The sequence below is a fragment of the Podarcis gaigeae genome (assembly GCF_964106915.1).
Source record: "Podarcis gaigeae genome assembly, chromosome: 1".
NCBI classification, from domain to species: domain Eukaryota; kingdom Metazoa; phylum Chordata; class Lepidosauria; order Squamata; family Lacertidae; genus Podarcis; species Podarcis gaigeae.
Genome location: NC_139678.1, coordinates 94550776 through 94566458, shown reverse-complemented (window position 1 = coordinate 94566458; position 15683 = coordinate 94550776). Strand labels below are relative to the sequence as shown.

Below are 15683 nucleotides of genomic sequence, written 5' to 3'. Positions count from 1 at the left end.
TCACAAAACATTAATCTGAGTTACTGATTCAATTAAAGCTACTTTCTCCAGGATTATTTCTGTACTATCAAATGTGAAACAGCCTGAGTATTGCAAATACGCTTCTTTCTTTCTTTCTTTCTTTCTTTCTTTCTTTCTTTCTTTCTTTCTTTCTTTTTTACTTTTTGCTGGAGGAGAACACACTTTCTCAATTTATTTTCTCCCAAGTCCAGTTTCAATTCATTAGGTATAAGGAAGGCTACTAGATTAGATTTCTTAAAACACACAAACACACACACAACCGTGCCAAGGAGAAATAACCCCAATCAACAAATCTATAAAGGTAAACAGTTTTACAAGATTTGCCACAAATAGTTCATGCATAGTCTTGGTTAATTATTAGGAAAATCAATAAATAACTCCCCATCTTACAAGCCAAACAGTGCCACCTTATCTATCCATCACATATGATTTATCCAGCTTCATAATTGCTTGGATAATTAGTACAGGATTTAGGTTCATTTGGTATGCCAAACCCTTTGGGAATGGTTGAATAATTACCATTTGTGGAGACGATCAAGTTATGAATTATTCTTTCCCATACAGAAAGGTGGCTTGGGAACTTAGCAGCATGCCTTTCTTCATTCACTGTCCTAAAAACAAACAGGGGTTTATCCATCATTCCATGTCAAATGCCCTTCAGATGAAATGCATGTTATTTTTTTTTTTTTAAATCATGCCATGCTGGCAAATACATTTTTAGATGGGGTACAGAACTAAACAGAGAGAAATGCAGGAGTGTGTGTGCCCCTCACATTTCACATAATGGTAAGGGGTGGGTGGGAGGAAGCGAGCACTCTTTATACAGACCATATTTAAATATTGCTTTTCTGTGTTTTCTGAAGATAATGGTCTGTTTTCAAATCCAAACGATCGTCATGCCTCTGTGGCGGAGTTTTCGATGCCCACAGCTTGAGAATGAGACTTCCCTTACTGTTGTAATGACAGGTGTAAGATTAACTTTGTTAGGTGTTGAACCACTCATGCAAACTAAATTAAATTAATGGAACAAATTTCTATCATAATTAAGATAAAAATTCATGTCAGCTGTAACCTTGCTGTACACTAATTATGTACAAATGATTTATCATCTGTTTCGCCCAGAATATTAATCCTCACCTCATTGATAACTCCAGCCAGTGTTAAGAGATGAGAGTTGATTAACAATGACAGATTGGGCAACCACACTGCAGAGTGCCTGTACAACCAGGGAAGCCAATAAGATTTAAATGGCACTTCTTATTTAGAAATCCATTCCCATGGAAACAGATGCATACTTAATGAGGGGAATGGAGATGATTTCAATAATGATGGATATTGGAACAGTGGGCAGAGCCAATCAATAACAATTAAGCACTTAGTCTACTAAAGCTATGGTTCTATAAAGCAGGTTATATACACATTAGTTGGACCCCGGTTCAAGACATGTTTTATAGAACGTCTTTATGCTTTGCTGTTAATATTATTTGCTTTCATAACTGTGGAAGACACTGCTTGGGTTTCATATGCTACCAAGCCTATTTTCTGTTTCAAAAAGAAAAATGAATATATTAGAAGAAACAGACATACTAGGAAATTCTTGGAATGGTCCAGATGTGACTTCAAAAATGAATTGCAATGTCAAAGACCTACAAATCTGATTTGCTGTTAGTATTACCATAAACATACATTTGTCAGTTTGTTGCTTGTTATTGTTGGCTACTTACATACGTAGCTTCCAAAAATTGGATTCCTTATCCATATAGAAGTCACACCTCACTAAATTCTGTGCAGGTTTTCTTTTCTTTCTTTCTTTTTTAAAAAATAGTTTTATTGAAAGTTTTCAACGTAAGATACAATTCTGTGTAGGTTTTCTAACATTGTATTCCTGTTTGTGACTCTTTGAGAAGCCAATAAAGTGAGCTTTGACTATAATATGTTTATTTGGATATGCACTACTCAAGTGGGGGGATTCACCAAAACAAGGGTCTTTCTTCACAATGGAAGAACAGAAGTGTCAACTGAATGTTTGATGTAAAATTCTAGACTGCAGAGAAATGATCCCTAGAATAACCAGAAAAAGCCATAGTACTCGGGAAGCGGGCAAGCTCATGCTGAAAAAAAGAGCCACTATTATAATCCGGATTTGATGTCTTTGAGACACTCAAATAAGAAGATTGTTCTACCTCTCGGGAGCCTTTCAGTAGCCCAGACATATCGCTACTTACTGTGGATTGATAATAAAAGGAGGGAATACAGTATTTTTCATCAGTAATGTCACTATGCTATAAACCCATTCTTTTCATTTAGGAACCATTCTCTTAGAGTTCCAGATCACCATTCTGGAACTTTGTTTTGGATGTTAAAAGGTTGGGCTTATAACGACAGAAGGTTCCTGACAAATGTTGAAACAATAGACAATCCGGACTAGGCTGGATTTTATTTAGACTAACAAGACAAACCTTGAAACTCAATGGCCAGCTTAGACACTGAGGTTGCAACCCTGACTCCAGTTTTGTAGTCCTTAGCCTTTTGACTTCTGAAGGACAATGAATTCAGGCAGAGTTTGGTTAGTGATAGAGATTTCATTCATCGGCCATTGCCTATCAGTTTTGAGAGTCATCTGCAATCGTTGCCCACCAGCATTGCCTGCTTCCAGGTATAACAGCCAATGTGTATGTGTAGCATTTTCATTGACACACCTACCATGTGCTCCCCATGGTAGCTGACTCTGAGCAGCAAGTCATTTGTTTAAGTCTTTGATTGGAAGTTGGCAGTGTTACTGAGAAAATCTCCTGATACCTCTGCTCACATCTTGGTCCCACAAGATGCAATGATGGGCACCAATTTGGATGGCTCAGAAAGAGGAGTAAACAAATGCATGGAGGATAGTCCTATCAATGGCCACTAGCCATGGCTGGCTATGGTCTGCCTCCACTGCCCTACCTCCACTGGTTGCTGGGAATCACAAGTGGGGAGAATGGTGTTTGTGCTCAGGGCTTTTCATAGGCATCTAGTTGGTCACAGGATGCTAGACTAGATGGGCCTCTGGCCTCATCCGGCAGGGCTCATCCTGTGTTCTTATACATTCAGAAGTGTCACCATGAGAAACAATGACAGCAGAGTCTGCATGCTGGCTGTTACCTGTATACCATACTTTAGCAAGATCTCAGAGAAACAGGGCTTGTAGTGTGAACTCCTGGCAATACACATTATTCAAGCATTTTTCTAATGTTGCCAAGACACCCAGATGCATAGAAGTCTACTCAGGCACCCAGCGACAGTCTTATGCACCATTTTGCTGTGCGTTACGACTTCAGTTTATTAAATTCCAGCTTCAGCTGAGAGAGAGCAGGTTCTTCGCACTTCTTAGAGAAAGGCACTTCTTTCTCTGCCCTTCTAGCAATTTCAGGGCTAATTGCCTTTGAATGTGTAAATGCAGATAATTAGAAGAATCATATGTAGAAAGGATTAGACAGAGTGTATGCAGAACAAGTCAAGTATCTGATTCTCCAATTTAATTTTGGATCTAATATCAACTTTAAATAACAGAAAGAGCCATAAGATTTATCATCCTCTCCTCTCTAGGGGAAACACATCTGCTTCGAACCTAATCAGCCACGTTCTATCTCCAGTGCTCTGCACACAAATGCTAATGAGGGAACGTTTATGTGGCAGAACAAAAATGGATCATAAACACTGCAAGTCAGATGTGGCAACTAAAAATTGCCCTGCACATTTTCATGAAGATTCAGTGCCTGCCTTATGCAATCTCTGTTACTCCTCCTCCCCGCTTCTCATGAATAAAAATTAGGAAAGGGAGACACATAAAAAAGAAGTGCATTAAAAAACTAAAACCACATTTTCATGTGCATTGCACACCTATACACTCACAGTCTTGCTCTTGTGTACACACACACACATCTGTATGCAGAGCAATCCTTCTTGTGGATTAATGTTCTTTGCAAGCTGTGTGGTGTGGCGACTCATTGTTCTGGAAAGTACCATGAACACGTGAAGCTGCCTTTTACGGAGTCAGACCATTGGCCTGTCCAGGCTAGGACCACCACCCTTGATGGGCAGCAGGCCTCCCAGGTTTCTGGCAAAGGACTTTTCCACTCCTGCTACCTAAGATCCATTTTAAATCAGAGTAGCCAGGGATTGAATGCAAAACATGCACTCTGCCACTGAGATTTTCAGATGGTTGTATGGCTGGTGTGCCAGGCAGACTTGGGTAATATGATGCCCTGAGCGAGGACAAAATTTGGTGCCTCCCCTAAATAATTCCTATTTTGACAATAATTCATTTTGTCACAGTTGTCTTTTCAATGGATCTTCTCAGTAGGTACCCATGTAAATATAGGTTTTAAATTTAAACTTTTTAATTGCTACTTTTTTGCACCCCCTCAGCTTGGCACCCTGTGAGGAGGACCTGTCCTCACTGCCTTAAATCCGCCACTGTGTATATGCTCATACATCTCCAGGGACCACAAAGCATCCTTAGCCCTGGGTGTGTGACACAGAGAATGGAATATAGCATCATTGTGCTTGTAGACTTCTGTGGCTAAATACAGATGACCATTGACATTTGTAACAATGGGTACTAATCTGAACTTTTTACATGGTTTATTTCTATGGATCATGCCATCTGCAGATAGCAGAAGTTTAATATAAAATATACTCCTCATGCGCTACCTGTGACCCTGGTACAAGCTCCTATCTTATACATGACCTGGAAAAAACCCCATAGTTCCAAAAAAGATCAGAGCACTCTGTGTTTGCCAGGAAGACCTGGTTATCAACTTCCTGTAAGCAGGTGTCAATTCGACAACAGCAATCTCTTTTACTGTAATGGCAATTCACGATTCAGGAACTGTCAAGATAAAGCTATGGTCTTCCCAAAGTTGACGCCATGTGCTCTTCACTTCAGACACAGCTCATAAAACACAACAGTACACTAAGAAGGAACAAACAACAGGTCACGGGTGTTGTATTATTTCCTCACAAAGGAAGCCCCCTCTCCTCTCCATAGAAGTTAGAGTCAAAGGGTGGTTAGTTAGCTCACAGCACCAGTGGGGACCCCCCCCCCCCTTTGCTTCTCAAGGATCAACACTGTTGCTTGGCTGGCACAGAGTTTTGAAGGATAGACCTTAATTCTCACACAAGGCACAGATCTCAACTCCCATAACTTTGCTATTGTAATAATAATAATAATAATAATAATAATAATAATAATAATAAATTATTTATTATTTATACCCCGTCCATCTGGCTGTGCTTCCCCAGCCACTCTGGGCGTCTTCCAACAAAACACTAAAATACAGTAACCTATTAAACATTAAAAGCTTCCCTAAGTTTGGTAGTTATTTTTATCTTTGACATCTGGTGGGAAGGCGTTCCACAGGGCAGGTGCCATTACTGAGAAGGCCCTCTGCCTGGTTCCCTGTAACTTGGCTTCTCGTAGCGAGGGAACCGCCAGAAGGCCCTCGGCACTGGACCTCAGTGTCCAGGCAGAACGATGGAGGTTTACTGGAGTGAGGCTGTTTAGGGCTTTAAAGGTCAGCACCAACACTTTAAATTGTGCTTGAAAATGTACTGGGAGCCAGTGTAGGTCTTTCAAAACTGGTGTTATATGGTCTCGGCAGCCACTCCCAGTCACCAGTTTTGCTGCCGCATTCTGGATTAGTTGTAGTTTCCAGGTCACCTTCAAAGGTAGCCCCACATAGAGCGCATTGCAGTAGTCCAAGCAAGAGATAACGAGAGCATGCACCACTCTGGCGAGACAGTCCGCGGGCAGATAGGGTCTCAGCCTGCGTACCAGATGGAGCTGATAAACAGCTGCCCTGGACACAGAACTGACCTGCGCCTCCATGGACTGCTGTGAGTCCATTGGCCACCCTAGCAGCCCCCATCAGGCTAATGTCCACCTCCATCCCATCTACAGCTGGGTAGCAACTTGTTACTGCCAATATCTAAGTTTGGATCAGCTTAGGCTAAGAAAAGGGGCTGCACTTCTGCCTGTGTCCCTGTTATCCTCCCACAAAGCTTCTCTGCCCGAGATAATTACGTGAGTCAGGCAATGCAAACAAACAGCATTATTTGGGGATGCAATAAGCAGAGGCTGCCTTTGCGACACAGAAGCCATTCTGCACCTTCCAGTAAATAAACATTTTTTATGCAGACATCTTTTAAAAGAGGCAATAGGCCCACAGCACCGCTCAGCTTTAATGAGCATATGAAGGCAGGGTCATAGGTATATTTCCTTCTCTTTCTCTTTCTTTCCCTTCCCCTCCCCCCTCCGACCGCCCTGCTAGCCTAATGAGGAAAGTGACAGACACTGAAACACTTCACACTTGAGTAATTTCCCAGGCATCAACAACTGCAATGTTCATAGAAGGTGCCGAGGAGGGAGGGGGAGTGGGGGGAGAGAGAAAGCTATACAATAAATGTGGACTGAATGCATTGGCCAGAATAAGTTATCACTAGGATAGAGATCTTGGGGCAAGCTCCCCTAGGAAATTTAAACCAAAAGAGTCAATTTAAGGCATCCCTAGCAGTGCATTCAATTAAAATTAAATTTGAAAAAAAGATTGTGGGAGGTGGGGAGAGGAGAGAGATCAGCTGCTGTTCCACTAGACCACCTGCCCAAAGGAAGAAGGGAAGGGAAGAAGGGGGCGGCAAGGGAGAGATAGAGAGGCAATGACCCTGCCCCATTGGTGTCTGCAAGCTGCTTGAAATTGCTGAATAATATCTACTTTTCTCAACTGTCCATGCAACAAAGAAAGAAAGAAAGAAAGAAAGAAAGAAAGAAAGAAAGAAAGAAAGTCTTTCCTTCTTACATGTTTAAGACGCTGGCATTCGCTTGCAGATGACACCTCCCTTTGCCCCCTTTTAAAAATAAGTTCTATTTTTAAGGCAAGGTTTTATAAACCGATGTACATCAGAAAGGCAACATATGCAGCAAAAAATAAAGTGTACACAGCAATTTAAAAAGCAGACCTTAAAAAGGATAAAATTGCAAAAGTCCACAGAGCGTAGTATAAAAGGGCTGAGTCACCCTTTGCAAGAGAAAGCTGCCTTAAAAAGATGCACTTTCAAAAGCCACCTGAAAGCAAAAGTGCTAGCTAGGTGCTTAATGGGTGCTGGTACTTTTACATGGTGACTGGAAGCCATAGCCAAAAAACAAAAACCCAATGGGGTAGGCAAGAAGGAAAGGCTAATAGATCCAGTGCGTTTTGGCCTTACTGTACAAAGAGAAATTCAGAGAACAATCGTTCAAAATGCAGATGTGAAGCCTCTTTAATCTCTTGCACTGCAGACATGGGTGTGCAGAGCAGGGGGAGTGGGTAATGTAAGGTGCAGAAATATGTGGACTGTGACAAGAAGGGGCAACAAAGGCAAGGAGTAGAGAGTAATCTTTGGGGATGTCAGAAGATTGTGAAGATTGTATAAAAATGATTTTTCCCTCCGTGCTCCTCCTCAATAAGCTGCTTTCAATCTAGATTGATTATAGAACATGGGTAGGCAAACTAAGGCCCGGGGGCCGAATCTGGAGCAATCGCCTTCTCAATCCGGCCCGTGAACAGTCCGGGAATCAGCATGTTTTTATATGAGTAGAATGTGCCCTTTTATTTAAAATGCATCTCTGGGTTATTTGTGGGGCATAGAAATTCATTCATTTCCCTGCTCCCCAAAAATATAGTCCGGCCCCCCAAAAGTCTGAGGGACAGTGGATCGGCCCCCTGCTGAAAAAGTTTGCTGACCCCTGGTCTAGATCCTGCTGTCCCCAAGAGTGGCTGTTGTTCTTTGATCCATGCTGGAATACCCTCCCTTCAGTTAGATTATCTACGTCTTTTCCTCCCTGCAGATGCCCGAGGTGGTCGAACAAGGAAGTGGCTTTGCGATCTCGGTTTATGCCCCCCAATGCATTCACTCCCCATTGCCAGGAGCCCCATCATCTATTTCCAAATGGCCACACTGTGAGGTAATGCAGAATCAATATGCATTGAGTGTACATAAGAAGAGCCTGCAGGATCAGGCCAATGGACCTCTTTTTCTAGAAAAATAGCACCGAACAAGAAGCCATTTTCAGGGGCAAAAAATATGCAACAGATCTAGGTTGTGACTGGACTACTTAGAAAAATTAAGTGCTTCAGTCTCCATTGATTCTAGAATAAAACGTGTGTATGCAGACCGAATGCATCCCTCCATAGATTACTTAGCAAACATATGAAACCAGTCCCAAGCTGGCACCATTCAGGGTGGATCTGGGTGAAAAACCCATTTAAAATCTCAACGTGATCCCACCCTACCGCGTGAAGTTATCTTGTGCATATCAATAACATTCTTGGGACTGGAAATATATGCGAAAGGTATCACCCAAAGACATATAGAGAAATAACCTCCCCTGTTCGAGCGAAGTCTAATTATTCCTAGCATTTAAAAAATAACAATGAATGAGCAAAATAAAATAAAAAATGTGCCATGTATCTTATGTGAGCATTGTAATTAACATGGAGTCTTTTAAAATTCCTATCTGATGCCCATGCTAGTTACAGCACATATTTAATATATGCAAGAGCTACATCTTTTCGAGGTTTCTTTTACTTTATTCAAATTACTAATCATTTAGATCCTATCTGAAAGCCTCTCCTCCCTCGCTCCCCATGCATGCTTAACCTAATTAACTATAAATGAGAAAAAATGCTATTCGCATAAAAAGAAAATGTTAACCTATAAATTATCCAGCTCTCCCTACTGTAGCTGGAAACGCCTCCCTTAGAAAAGCTGAAATTTTGGTGCAGTATTCTTGGCATGCAGCGTGGTGAGCATCTCACAGAACCCTGCCCCTGGCCATTTTATGCAATGAAAGGCAACATTTTGCTTTTATCGAATTCTCTCGGATGTTTCCAGAATCATATCAGGCTCTACAGCCATATTAGCAGTCAGCTCGAAAACACCAGTCAGTTAGGTCATTATGGCTCAGGGCTTTCCTTGAGCCACATTTTAGTTTCGGAGACCAATCTCAGCGCCAAGGCTTAATTCAAAAAACAACAAGGTATTTTTCTGAGCATGTGCAGAGACACATATTTGAAAGCGGGCACAGCTCAGGGGTAGTGAACATGCTATGCACCCAGAACACTCCAGGTTCAACCTCTGGCATCACTTTGCAAGTCATGGAGAAAACTGCTGCTTGAGACTTTGGCTGCATTCATATCATACAGTGGATGCTCGGGTTGCGAATGTGATCCGTGCGGGAAGCACGTTTGCAACCCGCAGCACCGCATCTGCGCATGCACGGGTCGCAATTCAGCGCTTCTGCACATGCACAAAGTGTGATTTAGTAACCTGTTCTGGTACTTACAGGTTCGGCGTGGTGCACAACCTGAAATCGTGGAACCCGATGCATCTGTAATCTGAGGTATGACTGTACATTGAAAGCAGTGCCAGATTTATGTATAAGCTAAACAAGCTATAGCTTAGGGCCCCACTCTTTTGGGGGCCCCCCAAAAATTTAAAGGAAAAACAACAACCTGGATGTACATATCCAAAATATAAGATAAAAAACAAATAAAATAAAACCTACATACAGCAACAGTGTTTTGTGTTGTGTAGGCTCCTATGATGTAGTTTAATAATTATTTCATTATTAATATACTTCTTCTTAATTGTATTTCAGTTCAACAACTACTTTGATAAAATACATATTTTGTTGTGCGCAAGTGGCTTTAGATAGCTATTAGGTCCATAAATTACCATACAGCATATATTCAACACAAAAAACAGCGACAATTTGTTGTTGACAAACTGGACAGCTGGGCATATAAAGGGCCCCATTACCTTCAGTAGTTTAGGGCCTCATCAAACCTAAATCCGGCCCTGATTGAAAGCATCACTGCCAAAGAGTCCCGAGAACTGTAGTTTGTTAAGAGTGCTGGGAACTGTAGCTTTTTGGTAGGGGAGGAATGTATTTTAAATGTATGGCATGCTCACAACTGTTAGTAGACAACATTGCACTGCAAGCTCCAGTGGCCTGACTTTGCATAAAACTGTCTTTTATGCCTGATCATCTATCTGCTTGCTGATAAGTGATTCAAATCCAACCCATGGATAGAATAAAGGGGGGAAAGGGAGAATCACTTCCAAGCTGGTCAAAACATGCACATTCTCGCCTACTAAATCATTAATTGCAAGTTTCACAAGGGGAATTTTCAAATCAGCTCTGACTGCATCCTTGTAGACAATTTAGGTGCAGTAGTATGATTCAGGCGGTGTGCACGAAATGATTTGCCTGGGAATCATTTGTTCTAGTGTGCGGTTTGGTCAAGAGAACTCTTAATTGAAATATACTCAAAATATCACCTTTATTGATATATTGCAACATCTATATTAGTCAGTTAACAAGCTATTTAATTGGCTGAAAGCTAAAGTGTTAATCAGCTGACAACCTTAATTACCGGCGGTGCTGGGTGGTGAATGGGAGCCAGGAGTCAGAAGCCAAGAATCACAAACCAGGAGTCAAGAGCTGGGGCTTAGGCACAATAATACTATTATTATCCAAACAAAGGCAGTGTACACACACACACTTACTCTGCATCCAGCGTGCTACCACTGCCGGTTGGGGTTTGTGCATGCGATGGTAGTCACAATTCATATCTATCCTGCTATGTGTTCTGTAGTTTTTTTTAGGAAATGCTGTGTTTTATTTGTTATTTATTTATTGCATTTTTTACCCCCCCGAATAAGGAGCTCAAGGTGGCGAACATGGTTCTGCCCTTCCTCAGTTCATCCCCACAGCAACTCTGTGACGTAGGTTAGGCTGAGTGGGGATTTGAACCCTGATGCCCCAGGTCCAGCACACTAAGCACTGCACTGCACTGACTCTCACTGGCTCTGGACGCATTTCCTCCTAACCTGCTTTGATCTGAATTAAGAAAAAGAATGATGTAATTGCATTTGAACCTGGTAATGCACCTGTGGCAGAAGCCACGATATGAATAGGCAAGCATGCTGGTGTTCTATCTATTTCTTCCAGATCAGGGGAGGCCATTGGGAAATCCACTTTAGAACACAGTGAACACTCTACAGCCCAGATAACACATAATAATAATAATAATAATTTATTATTTGTACCCACCCACTCTGGGCGGTTTCCAACAAAGATTAAAAATACATTAAAATGTCACACATTTAAAACTTCCCTGAACAGGGCTGCCTTCAGATGTCTTCTAAAAGTCTGGTACTGTAGTTGTTGTTCTCTTTGACATCTGAGGGAGGGCGTTCCACAGGGCGGGTGCCACTACCGAAAAGGCCCTCTGCCTGGTTCCCTGTAACTTGGCTTCTCACAAGAAGGCCCTCAGCACTGGACCTCAGCATCCGGGCAGAACGTTGGGGGTGGAGATGCTCCTTCAGGTATACTGGATCGAGGCCGTTTAGGGCTTTAAAGGTCAGCACCAACACTTTGAATTGTGCTCAGAAACGTACTCAAGACCTCTAGCCCCAATGGCTTTTAACATAGGGTAACAGAGTATTTGGTTTTATGAATTTTGGGGTTCCTGGTTGTTGCTCTAATACCTCTTAACAATGACCAAATCCTCAAATCCTAGGTCTCATAGAATCACAGGTGTGTAGAGTTGGTCCCTGAGGGACATCTATTCCCAACCATTTCAATATAGGAATCACAACTAAAGTACCCCTGGCCATTTTGTTTTGCTTCCCAACTCTGCCTCTTAAACCATAACTATAAAGAGTGATGCCACTGCCTCCGAGGAATGATAAATTAGGGATGTCTCCAGACAACCTGCATATTGACCATTCATAATTATCTTCTTTTATTTTTTATTTGGCACGGAAATTAGACAATGTTGGCTATGTGGAGAGCATTCATTCCAACTGGTTTGCAATTTCGCAAAAGCACTGAAAAAACACAATAGTTTCAACATAAGAACATAGGAAGAGCTCTGTTGGATCTGACCCAAGGCCCATCTAGTCTACCATCCTGTGCTCACAGTGGCCAACCTGATGCCCAGGGAAGGCCTACATGCAGGGCATGAGCGCAACAGCACCCTGTCCGGCTGTGTTCCTTCCATTCTTCCTCTCATGATCTCCAGGCATATTGCCTCTGATACTGAATGCAGTTCACAGACGTCCTGACTTGTAGCCATTGACAGCCTTCTTCTCAATGAATTTATCTCTTTTAAAGTCATCCATGCTGGTGACCACCAGCCATCACTACTCCTGTGGCAGAGTATCCCAAATTTTCACTGTGCACTGCAAGAAGTACTTCCTTTTTTAGCTGAAGATGATAGCACATTATCCATGCTGTGCTCAATTTATTAATTTCTTTACCCCACCCCTCTCGCTTGTTGAATAGGTTGTGCAGGGTTTTGAAGCGCTATTAGAAACTTGCAAAACCTATTCACCAGAGACGACAGGGGAATAAACGTTAACAGCTTAAGATTCTATTCCACTTCAGCTTTCTGGTGCTGGTGGGGATACTTATCATCTTGTCTTCAGCCTGAAATATAACTTATTTTTTGCCTTTTCACAACAGCGGAATACTCTTCCCATACACACTTATCAAAGGGCAAGCCTATGTATCTTGAAGGAATCCCAGCCTTTTGATGATTGGGGTTAAGCTGGTTTAGGATAATTTAAATTCTGTTTAAAAAATATTTAGAGTTTTAATTTGTCAGCTTTACTGTACTGAGTGTCGGTTGTAGTGCTGTGTTACCTGCCCTGAGCCAGCAGGATAGAAATCCAATTTGCTAAACAAGTAATCTTTTTGTAAGGCTGGTCATTTGCAGTACTTATGACTCTTCCTAGTGTTCCTTTTCCTGGAAAGCTGATAGGTCTTATTCACAGACGACACACTCCAGCAGTTTGATAAATACATAGCTACTTGAAAAGGAGTTTCTTGGGACACTGTGTGTTATTCATCAGGTCTTATATGGACGGACACACACACACACACACACACACACACACACACGAAAGGCCCAGTTCAGTTCTCAAAGTTGTTTTTTTATCATTATTTTCATTATTTGACATTTTGCGCTGACTTCTTTGATCTTCCCCTTTGCCAAGGCACACAAAGAAAAACAGCATCCAAGGACAAGCCAAACTGCACATATGGCGCAGTGAAAAATATTCTTATATACTTTTAGCGTATTATCTCGTAGCCGCTATCTGACAATTGAGGGTGAGGGAATATTGTAAAGTCATATTCTATAGCAGGCATAATGCTTATCAGTTTATTTTCCTTTGACCTTCTGCCTTAGAAAATTAATTCACTTGAGCTCTCCTCACAACTCAGAACATTAGGAGGGGAAAAAAATAATGTTAGCGCTAGTGAATATAATCTCTGCAGGAAAGCTGTGCAATTATTCAATGGCCTAATCTTATCTCTTGTTTCATTTTTTTTTATGGCAAGTCTCCATTTAAACACATTAGATATACTGGGCTATTGCCCTGCACCTTCAAAGCACAGTAAATAAATGCAGCTAAGTGCCACCAAGAGTGAAAGAGCTTATAATGAGAAGTGTGAATAGACGGGGGTGCCATTCATCATTCTGTTCAGTCCAATATTGGGGCTCTTTTTATCAGCAGTATCCGTAGTAGTGTCATCACCTCTGGTATAAATCTTCTGTCAGTGTCTGTCGTCTCGGCACCCTATTAAACCCATGCTCTCATATAATCACCAAATGACCTTTGGATGTCTTTCATTAACCCCTGACCTAAACCTTGCCAGTGTCTTGTTGGTAGGTAAATCTATGACATGACATTTGCCTATAACCCTACATTTATCTCCATTTATTAATTTGTGCTTTTTCAGTGACTGCTCCCAAGCCGAAACCTGGTAAGGGTTTTAGATAACAGTGGCTTTCGTGGCTTTGAATTGAATAGGCTCTTTAAGCTTATTAAACGTGTACATTTCATTCTTAACGGAATATTCTCGATGACAGTGCTAGTTATCCCCTCGCCCCAATAAATCAAGAAATATTTTTCTTGGTGGCGAAAGATGCCCAATTACATCTATTTGTCAAAGTGGAGATTTTCTTTGCAAAACAAAAGGAGTTGTCTGATGGAAGTTCTTCTGAGCAACTTGGATTTCAGTGAATGGGAATTGTGCAAGAGCACCACCCAGGGTGTTCAGCTTGGTTCAGCTTAAACTGTGCAGCTGTGACACAGCTCAACCTAGAATGGCAGACTCAAGAAGCACCCATTTGTTTCTTTGCTCCATTTGCTGGTATTTATTTATTTTCAAGTTTTGATTACAGGAGGTAGGCAGCCTGATCCCATGCAGTGTTAGACGCACGTACACCTACATTGGTTAACGAGTTGTTGTTGTTGTTGACGACACACATACACCTACATTGGTTAACAAATAGTAGTTGTTGTTGTTAGCTACTTACTCTTCACCAGAAAGTTGCAGCGCAGGCTATAGCAATATAAAATGCAAAATCGCAGTCACTCCTAAAAATATCTCTCTCAGCTATGAAAGGCCAGGCTAAAGAGGTGCATCTTGAGAACAGAGGGAAAGCTGTAAATGAAGAAATAATAGTAATAGTAATAGTAGTACAGTAATAATAATAATAATAATAATTTTATTATTTATATGCTGCCCATGTCAATGAAATTTTCAATTTCATTGTTCTGCAAGGGACAATGATAATAAAGAAATCTTATCGTATGTGATTGCTTTGCCCCAAGCACTCTCAATGGCTCCTAACAGAATATTAAAAACACAAGAAACACCACTGTGGACAGTGAATTCCACAATTTAGGGTTACCAGAAAGAATGTCCTCTCCTGGGTCACCCTGTCTCCGAACCTCTGAGGGCCCCATTAACACATTTCTTTGTGATTAGGGAGGTGTGGGCCAAGCCAGGTGCATGTTTATTCACAGTCCCATGCCACCCGTGAGGCAAGCTGCCTCAGATGGCAGGAACCACAGGCAGTAGATCCCAATGTAGATCTTTATTCCCCACTAGTTCCCAATGTAGATCATTACTCACCCTTTTTTCCCTGATGGGGAGGGGTGCCAAAAATATCTTTGGCTGGCTGTGTTTATTCATCAGCTAAACCTGTGTGAATAACCTGCCTATGCTTCCTGATATCTATCTATCTATATCATCTATCTATCTATCTATCTATCTATCTATCTATCTATCTATCTATCTATCTATCTATATCTATCTATCTATCTATCTATCTATCTATCTATCTATCTATCTATCATCTATCTATCTATCTATCTATCTATCTATCTATCTATCTATCTATCATCTATCTATCTATCATCTATCTATCATCTATCTATCTATCTATCTATCTATCTATCTATCTATCTATCATCTATCTATCTATCTATCTATCTATCTATCTATCTATCTATCTATCTATCATCTATCTCTATCTATCATCTATCTATCTATCTATCTATCTATCTATCTATCTATCTATCTATCATCTATCTATCTACTTATCATCTATCTATCTATCTATCTATCTATCTATCTATCTATCTATCTATCATCTATCTATCTATCTATCTATCTATCTATCTATCTATCTATCATCTATCTATCTATCTATCTATCTATCTATCTATCATCTATCTATCAATCATCTATCTATCTATCAAAAGGCAGGATATAAGTAGCA

The 15683-nt window shown here is 41.1% G+C and overlaps 1 long non-coding RNA gene across 1 annotated transcript; it reads right to left on the bottom strand.

Moving 5' to 3' along the window:
* Positions 1-540: 540 nt before the first annotated feature.
* LOC310852475 lies at positions 541-1821 on the bottom strand. Its single transcript, XR_014568111.1, has 3 exons — positions 1750-1821; positions 850-972; positions 541-632 (listed from the first exon to the last, which is right to left on the bottom strand). It is a non-coding gene; the product is annotated as an uncharacterized lncRNA (long non-coding RNA).
* Positions 1822-15683: the final 13862 nt, after the last annotated feature.